General features: G+C 52.8%; 1 protein-coding gene across 1 annotated transcript in view; it reads right to left on the minus strand.

The window, feature by feature from the left end:
- Positions 1-6,298, minus strand: part of homeza (homeobox and leucine zipper encoding a) — a 31,212-nt gene extending 24,914 nt beyond the window's left edge. The window contains exon 1 of the mRNA XM_038775045.1: positions 5,715-6,298. The gene's annotated coding sequence lies outside the window, so the exon portion shown is untranslated. The remainder of the gene's footprint in view (positions 1-5,714) is intronic.
- Positions 6,299-9,940: the final 3,642 nt, after the last annotated feature.

Here is a 9,940-nt window from a genome sequence, read left to right on the forward strand (position 1 = left end):
CCCCATCAAACACTCCCAGGACAGGTACAGCACGGGGTTAGATACAGAGTAAAGCTCCCTCTACACTGTCCCCATCAAACACTCCCAGGACAGGTACAGCACGGGGTTAGATACAGAGTAAAGCTCCCTCTACACTGTCCCCTATCAAACACTCCCAGGACAGGTACAGCACGGGGTTAGATACAGAGTAAAGCTCCCTCTACACTGTCCCCATCAAACACTCCCAGGACAGGTACAGCACGGGGTTAGATACAGAGTAAAGCTCCCTCTACACTGTCCCCATCAAACACTCCCAGGACAGGTACAGCACGGGGTTAGATACAGAGTAAAGCTCCCTCTACACTGTCCCCATCAAACACTCCCAGGACAGGTACAGCACGGGGTTAGATACAGAGTAAAGCTCCCTCTACACTGTCCCCATCAAACACTCCCAGGACAGGTACAGCACGGGGTTAGATACAGAGTAAAGCTCCCTCTACACTGTCCCCATCAAACACACCCAGGACAGGTACAGCACGGGGTTAGATACAGAGTAAAGCTCCCTCTACACTGTCCCCATCAAACACTCCCAGGACAGGGACAGCACGGGTTAGATACAGAGTAAAGCTCCCTCTACACTGTCCCCATTAAACACTCCCAGGACTGGTATAGCACGGGGTTAGATACAGAGTGAAGCTCCCTCTATACTGTCCCCATCAAACACTCCCAGGACAGGTACAGCACGGGTTAGGTACAGAGTAAAGCTCCCTCTACACTGTCCCCATCAAACACTCCTAGGACAGGTACAGCACGGGGTTAGATACAGAGTAAAGCTCCCTCTACGCTGTCCCCATCAAATACTCCCAGGACAGGTACAGCACGGGGTTAGATACACAGTAAAGCTCCCTCTACACAGGCCCCATCAAATACTCCCAGGACAGGTACAGCACGGGGTTAGATACAGAGTAAAGCTCCCTCTACACTGTCCCCATCAAACACACCCAGGACAGGTACAGCATGGGGTTAGATACAGAGTAACGCTCCCTCTACACTGTCCCCATCAAACACTCCCAGGACAGATACAGCACGGTGTTAGATACAGAGTAAAGCTCCCTCTACACTGTCCCCATCAAACACACCCAGGACAGGTACAGCATGGGGTTAGATACAGAGTAAAGCTCCCTCTACACTGTCCCCATCAAACACTCCCAGGACAAGTACAGCACTGGGTTAGATACAGAGTAAAGCTCCCTCTGCACTGTCCCGATCAAACACTCCCAGGACAGGTACAGCACGGGGTTAGATACAGAGTAAAGCTCCCTCTACACTGTCCCCATCAAACACTCCCAGGACAGGTTCAGCACAGGGTTAGATACAGAGTAAAGCTCCCTCTACACTGTCCTCAACAAACACTCCCAGGACAGATACAGCACGGGGTTAGATATAAAGCTCCCTCTACACTGTCACCATCAAACACACCCAGGACAGGTACAGCATGGGGTTAGATACAGAGTAAAGCTCCCTCTACACTGTCCTCAACAAACACTCCCAGGACAGATACAGCACGGGGTTATATACAGAGTAAAGCTCCCTCTACACTGTCCCCATCAAACACTCCCAGGACAGGTACAGCACGGGGTTAGATACAGAGTAAAGCTCCCTCTACACTGTCCCTATCAAACACTCCCAGGACAGGTACAGCACGGGGTTAGATACAGAGTAAAGCTCCCTCTACACTGTCCCCATCAAATACTCCCAGGACAGGTACAGCACGGGGTTAGATACACAGTAAAGCTCCCTATACACAGGCCCCATCAAATACTCCCAGGACAGGTACAGCACGGGGTTAGATACAGAGTAAAGCTCCCTCTACACTGTCCCCATGAAACACTCCCAGGACAGGTACAGCACGGGGTTAGATACAGAGTAAAGCTCCCTCTACACTGTCCCCATTAAACACTCCCAGGACAGGTACAGCACGGGGTTAGATACAGAGTAAAGCTCCCTCTACACTGTCCCCATCAAACACTCCCAGGACAGGTACAGCACGGGGTTAGATACAGAGTAAAGCTCCCTCTACACTGTCCCCATCAAACACTCCCAGGACAGGTACAGCACGGGGTTAGATACAGAGTAAAGCTCCCTCTACACTGTCCCCATGAAACACTCCCAGGACAGGTACAGCACGGGGTTAGATACAGAGTAAAGGTCCCTCTACACTGTCCCCATTAAACACTCCCAGGACAGGTACAGCACGGGGTTAGATACAGAGTAAAGCTCCCTCTACACTGTCCCCATCAAACACTCCCAGGACAGGTACAGCATGTAGCAAAGCTCCCCCCATGCTTGTATGGTTCACCACTACTTCCAACTTCGGCCTGAGACCCACACAGTTCATCACTACTTTCATCTGTGGCCAAACGGAGACCTTGTACAGTTCAACATTACTTCCAACTGCAACCTGAGGCTGGTTCCCCACTACTTCCAACCGAGGCCTTTTGCAAGGTTCATCCTTAATTCCAACGGAGCATTTACAGGGTTCACCATAATCCAACTGTTGCCTAACTGCGATCTTGTACTGGTGTTCACCTTTACTTTCAACTGCCGGCAAATTGATCGAGGCCCTGCACAGAGTGACTTCAAACTGTGGCCTAACAGAGGTCGGCACGGTTCACCACTACTTCCAACCGCGGGCCTACACGGTTCACCACTACTTCCAACCGCGGGCCTACACGGTTCACCACTACTTCCAACTGCAGCCTAACTGAGGCCTGCATGGTTCACCTCCGCTTCCAACTGCAGCCTAACTGAGGCCTGCATGGTTCACCTCCGCTTCCAACTGCAGCCTAACTGAGGCCTGCATGGTTCACCTCCGCTTCCAACTGCAGCCTAACTGAGGCCTGCATGGTTCACCTCCGCTTCCAACTGCAGCCTAACTGAGGCCTGCATGGTTCACCTCCGCTTCCAACTGCAGCCTGAGGCCTGGATGGTCACCACTACTTCCAACGGAGGTCTATTTAGTTCATCAATTAGAGAGCAGGCCAACCTAGACTTAGTATTTGCAATGAGAACGGAATCATTGGCAATCTAGTTGTGCGAAGATCCTTGGGGGTGAGCGACCATAATATGATATGAGTTCTTCATCACAATGGGTCACAGTCTAGGGATACGGGGTGAACCTTTTAGGATTGAGATGACGACAGATTTCTTCGCCCAGAGAGTGGTAAGTCTGTGGAATTCGTTACCACACAAAGCAGTTGAGGCCAATACATTGTATGTTTTCAAAAAGGTGCGAGTTATAGCTCTTGGGGCTAAAGGGATCAAAGGTTGTGGGTGGGGGGGGGGACAGCGGGAACAGGTTACTGAGTTGGATGATCAACCATGATCATAATGAATGGCAGTGCAGGCCCAAAGGGCCGAATGGCCTACTCCTGCTACTATTTTCCATATTTCTATCAAGTCACCCCATCTCCTCCTATGTTCTAAGGAAAACAACCCTAGCCGATCCAATCTCTCCTCACAGCTGAATTTTCAAACCCTGGCAACATTCTTGGAAATCAAATCTCTGCACTCCCGCTCCAGGGCAATTACTTCCTTCCCATTCTGTGGCAACCAGAACGGAACACAAACTCCAGCTGTGGCCTACACCAGCCTTTTATACAGTTCCAGCATTACATGCCTGCCTTTGTATTCAAAACCTCGCCCAATAAAGGAAAGCATTCCATTTGCTTTCTTGACCACCTTGTCCATTTTCAGGAACCTGCGGACATGCATTCCTAGGTCTTTCACTTCCTCAACCCCTCTCAATACTTTCCTGCTTATTGGCCATTCACTTGTTTTGTTAGTCCATTACCATACACCCCTGTTCAGTTCACCACTATGTCCAACTGGGGGCCTGTTCATTTCACCGCTACATCGAACTGCGGTCTAACTTGAGGCCTGCATGTTCATTACTACTTCCAACTGCATCCGAACTTGAGTCTTGTATGATTTATCACTACATCCAACTGCAGCCTAACTTAGAGGCTTGAGGCCTGTTTGGTTCACCACTACATACAACTGCAGCCTAACTTGAGGCCTGTTTGGTTCACCACTACATCCAACTGCACCCAAACTAGAGGCTTGAATGGTGCACCACTACGTACAACTGCGGCCTAACTGGAGGACTGTACCGTTTACCACTACATACAACCGCGGCCTAACTTGAGGCTAGTTCGGTTCACCACTACATCCAGCCGGACCTAACTTGAGGCTTGTATAGTTCACCACTACTTCCAAGTTCACCACTGCTCCCACTGCGGCCTAACTTGAGGCCTGTACTGTTTACTACTACATCCAACTGTGGCCTAACATGAGGCCTGTATGGTTCACCACTACACCCAACTGTGGCCTTACCTCAGGCCTGTATGGTTCACCACTACATCCAACTGTGGCCTAACATGAGGCCTGTATGGTTCACCACTACACCAAACTGTGGCCTTACCTCAGGCCTGTACTGTTTACTACTACATCCAACTGTGGCCTAACATGAGGCCTGTATGGTTCACCACTACACCCAACTGTGACCTTACCTCAGGCCTGTATGGTTCACCACTACATCCAACTGCACCCAAACTGGAGGCCTGTACGATTCACCACTACCTACAGCCGCAGCCTAACTTGAGACCTATTCGGTTCACCACTACTTCCAACTGCGTCCTAACAAGGCCTGTACAGTTCACCATTATATTCAACTGCGTGTAACAGGCTGGAGAAGGGGCTGGACCATAGAATCCGTCCAGTGCAGGAGGAGGTAATTTGGCCCATTGAGTCTGCACCGACCCTCTGAAAGAGCACCCTACCTCAGACCTCTCTCTCTCCCTTTGCCCTATCCCTGTAACCCCACCTAACCCACACACGGACAGTGGGAGGAAACTGGAGCGAAACCCACGCAGACAGGGGAAGAACGTGCAAACTCCAGTCACCCACGGCCACAATCAAACCCGGGTCCCTGGCGCTGTGAGGCAGCCATGCTGACCACGGTTATGTCCTCCTTCTGCACTCTGGTAACATTTGCAAATCTTGAATCCCCTGCTTCCCCCCCTTCATATAAAATATATAAATAGATTTGGCAAAGAAAAAGATGGAAAATCCTTTCTTTAAAAATGAACATTGTAAGCAGACAGACGTTTCAGGGTAGTTGTTGGGGGTGTGTGTGCTGGAACACTCCCTCTCTCTGGGGATCAAATGCAAAAGAAAAACCCTCTTCTCGAGGCGGGATGCAAAGGGGGGGGGGGGGGTGAATTCACAAATCGATAATCAACATGAGGGAGAAGTAATGCATTCCTGGGAAGGGGGAAGAGAGAGAGAAGGGAGGTATCCTATGGGTTAAATTTCAAGCGGAAATCGACGATGTTTATACCTGGGTTAGAGAGAGGGGGGGGAGGAATTAAAGAGAGGGGAGTGTGAGAGAAAGAGAGAGAAAGTAATGTGGGATTTAATGGTGTCCTGTCGAACCTTTTACAACCTGCTTCCAGTTCACATTTCCACACACACACTTTCCCTTCCCAAATCCAATCTCTTCTGCTCCACTCCCCTCCCCTGCACTCCAACTAAAAGCAGACGCCATCTTCAGCAAAGATTTATTGTTTAAAAAGAAAATCTCCCAAAGAACGAAGCGAGAGAGAGAGAGACACTGGGCAGAAACAAGAGCTCTCTCTCTCTCTCTCTCTCCTTTAAGAGGAACATATTCTCACCAGATCTCACATCCAGCTGGCTGACCATCTCCTCTGCCTGTTGTCCATTTGACTGGAGGTTTGGTGGGGCGGGGGGCTTTACTTTCAGAGATCCTTCACAGATGCGTCCGCTGTAATGCTAGATTTGTTTCCCCTTTGGAAATTAAGGCGATGGTTGTAGTTTTTTTGTTGTTGTTGTTGTTCTGCTGTGTTGTCTTGTCCCTCCACTCACTCACTCTCTCTCTCGCATTCCCTTCTTTTCAAAAAGGAGCACATTGGATTGGGGGAGGCGACGGGGGGGCTGTTGCTGCTGCTGCTGCCACCACCCCTACATTCATGGGAAAAAAAAGTCTGGCTCTCGGGAGGGAGATGCCGAGGCCACTGGCTGTCCAAGAGAGGGCAGAATGAGCATAGGAGAGAGACACACACACACCACACATGAATAAATCTCAACCTGAACATTTTAGCCATTTGAGGGGGGAGGTGACATCCCCACCATGGCTACAGTTCAGAGACACATCATTCTTTCCAGGGGTCTCCCAAGTCCATTAATTGAGCATGGTGTGATTTGCCTTTGCACAGGAGACTGGGAGGTAGAGCAGTTTCTGGGTCCTGACCCAGATTGAAATGTGGGTATTTGTGGGAGGGAGGGGTGGGTATTTGTGGGAGGGAGGGGTGGGTATTTGTGGGAGGGGGGGGTATTTGTGGGAGGGGGGTATTTGTGGGAGGGGGGGGTATTTGTGGGAGGGGGGTATTTGTGGGATGGGGGGGTATTTGTGGGAGGGGGGGTATTTGTGGGAGTGGGGGGGTATTTGTGGGAGTGGGGGGGGTATTTGTGGGGGGGGGTATTTGTGGGAGGGGGGTATTTGTGGGAGGGGGGTATTTGTGGGAGGGGGGGTATTTGTGGGAGGGGGGTATTTGTGGGAGGGGGGGTATTTGTGGGAGGGGGTATTTGTGGGAGGGGGGGTATTTTGGGAGGGGGGGTATTTGTGGGGGGGGGGTATTTGTGGGAGGGGGGTATTTGTGGGAGGGGGGTATTTGTGGGAGGGGGTATTTGTGGGGGGGTATTTGTGGGAGGGGGGGTATTTGTGGAAGGGGGGGTATTTGTGGAAGGGGAGGGGGGTATTTGTGGGAGGGGGGTATTTGTGGGGGGGGGGTATTTGTGGGAGGGGGGTATTTGTGGGAGGGGGGGTATTTGTCGGAGGGGGTATTTGTGGGAGGGGTGGGTATTTGTGGGAGGGGTGGGGGGGTATTTGTGGGAGGGGTGGGGGGGTATTTGTGGGAGGGGTGGGGGGTATTTGTGGGAGGGGTGGGGGGTATTTGTGGGAGGGTATTTGTGGGAGGGGTGGGGGGGTATTTGTGGGTGGGGGGTATTTGTGGGAGGGGGTATTTGTGGGAGGGGTGGGGGGTATTTGTGTGAGGGGGGGGTTATTTGTGGGAGGGGGGTTATTTGTGGGAGAGGGGTTATTTGTGGGAGGGGGGGTTATTTGTGGGAGGGGGGTATTTGTGGGAGGGGGGTATTTGTGGGGGGGGTATTTGTGGGAGGGGGGTATTTGTGGGAGGGGGGTATTTGTGGGGGGGGTATTTGTGGGGGGGGGGGGTTTTTTGGAAGTGGTATTTGTGGGAGGGGAGTATTTGTGGGAGGGGGGTATTTGTGGGAGGGGGGTATTTGTGGGAGGGGGGGTATTTGTGGGAGGGGGGTATTTGTGGGAGGGGGTGGGGGTATTTGTGGGAGGGGGTGGGGGTATTTGTGGGAGGGAGGGGGTATTTGTGGGATGGAGGGGGGTATTTGTGGGAGATGGGGGGTATTTGTGGGAGGGGGTGGGGGGATTTGTGGGAGGGGTGGGGGTATTTGTGGGAGGGGGGTATTTGTGGGAGGGGGTAGGGGTATTTGTGGGAGGGGGTATTTATGGGAGGTGGGTATTTGTGGGAGGGGGTGGGGGTATTTGTGGGAGGGGGTATTTGTGGGAGGAGGGGGGTATTTGTGGGGGGGTATTTGTGGGAGGAGGGGGGTATTTGTGGGGGGGGTATTTGTGGGAGGAGGGGGGTATTTGTGGGAGGAGGGGGGTATTTGTGGGAGGAGGGGGGTATTTGTGGGAGGGGGGGCTTTTTGTGGGACGGGGGTATTTGTGGGAGGGGGTGGGGGGGTGTTTGTGTGGGGGGTGTTTGTGGCGGTGAGGAGTGTTTTGGGGGGTGTTTGTGGAGGGTGGGGAGTGTTTGTGGGGGGGGGGTGTTTGGTTGGTTTCCACCCTGTGATCAGATGTTGGGGATTGTGCCCAGTTTACTGGGTTGACCCTCTCTTGACCATTTGAACCCAAGGCTTTTGCCTCTCCTTTGTATGTTTTAATGAGCCAGTCCTTGCTTTTCTCCCCCCCCCTCTCTCTCTCTGGGAGGATCCATATTCACATGGACCCCATTTGCTTCTCGATTCCTGACCGGAATAAAACCCCGAATCGAGGCGGCGTAGCTCTCTTCGCTCCAGGATAGAGGTCTTGTTTATTTGGAGGGAGTTCATGTTCGATTGCAAAACTGGGGAGGGGGGAGAGGGACAAAGAAGGTCAGGGAGTGAGGGGGGAATGAGCGGGGTTGAGAGGGAGGGGGTAATGAGGGGGGGTGAGAGTGAGGGGGGGAGGGTGAGAGGGAGGGAGGGGGAGTGTGGTAGTATGACTAGAGGTACTACGGTACCTGGGAGTGCTGAGCCACCATTGGTGGAGAAGGCTCGCTGCTCATTGGCCCAATGGTTTGTAACCCATTGGTCAGAATGTAAGGTAGCTCCGCCCATTGAGGCAGGGTATAAGAGCCCGTGTTTCCCCTGCAGCTTCCTTTTCTGTACTTGAACTGCTGGGGAAACATCTTGTCTATTAAAGCCTTCAATTCGGACTACATCCTCGTTTCTGTGGTCATTGATAATGCATCAATTTAATAGACAAGATATTAAAGGATGGAGCTCCGCATCGAGCCGGAGAGTCTACAGATCAGCCCCCACGCGGCTAACGCAGCAACATCCTTCAAGCACTGGTTAGCATGTTTTAACGGCTACCACGGCACGGCAAAAAGCACACCTACGAGGGAGCAGAAACTACAGATCTTGCACTCGAGAGTGGGCCCGGAAGTCTACACGCTCATCGAGGATGCTACTGACTATGATTCTGCAATGGAACTACTCAAAGGACATTATATCCACCCAGTAAACCAGGTCTACGCTTGGCATCTACTGGCAACGAGGCGGCAGACCCCTGGTGAGTCATTAGACAAATTTTATCGTGCGCTCCTTGTACTGGGGAGGAACTGCGGCTGCCCGCAAGTTTCTGCCAACGAACACACAGAACTGTTGATCCGAGACGCTTATGTTGCGGTTATGCAGCCCCCACAAATCCGCCAGAGACTTCTAGAGAAAGAAACTTTGAGCCTCACGGAGGCACGGGCCCTTGCGAACTCACTGGACGTTGCCTCCCGAAACGCCCGCGCCTACGCCCCCGACCGCACAGCAGCCCCCTCGGCAGCGTGGAATTCTTCCCCCCCCCAGACTCTGAACCGCCTGAGGCCTGCGCTGCGAGACGCCCTGGAAACCCTGCTGGGCCCTGTTGCTATTTTTGTGGACAGGCAAAACACCCCCCCGACAGCGTTGCCCAGCCCGATCGGCAACGTGTAAGGGGTGCGACAAGAAGGGCCATTTCATGGCGGTCTGCTGCAGTCCCGGGCAGCGAATGTGGGTCGCCGCTCCAACTCTCTCCACGGGCCCCGTGCGGCCCACGAAATTCGCCGTCTTCCTCCCCCAGCGCCACTTGTGGCCTCCGAGCGCCGCCATCTTGCTCTGCCGACGCTACGTGTGGGGGATGGGTGCCGCCATTTTGTCCACCCTCAGCCATGTGCGACCAGTGGGCACCGCCATGTTGGACCGGCTCCAAGGGCCCCAGCGCGGGTGACCACGCACTGCCCGATGATGACCCTGAACTTCTGCCACGATTGGCATCGGTAACTTTGGACCAGTCTTGACCCCGCACTCTCTCCACAGCGACGACGAAAGTACTGATCAACAGGCACGAGACGTACTGCCTGCTTGACTCTGGGAGCACGGAGAGTTTTATACACCCCGACACGGTAAGACGCTGTTCTCTTCCTGTCCATCCCGTCAATCAAAAAATCTCCCTGGCCTCTGGCTCCCATTCGGTTGAGATAAAGGAGTATTGTATAGCGGACCTCACTGTCCAGGGGAGGGAGTTCAAAAATTACAGGCTCTATGTCCT

Source organism: Scyliorhinus canicula, chromosome 17 (assembly GCF_902713615.1).
Source record: "Scyliorhinus canicula chromosome 17, sScyCan1.1, whole genome shotgun sequence".
Taxonomy (NCBI): domain Eukaryota; kingdom Metazoa; phylum Chordata; class Chondrichthyes; order Carcharhiniformes; family Scyliorhinidae; genus Scyliorhinus; species Scyliorhinus canicula.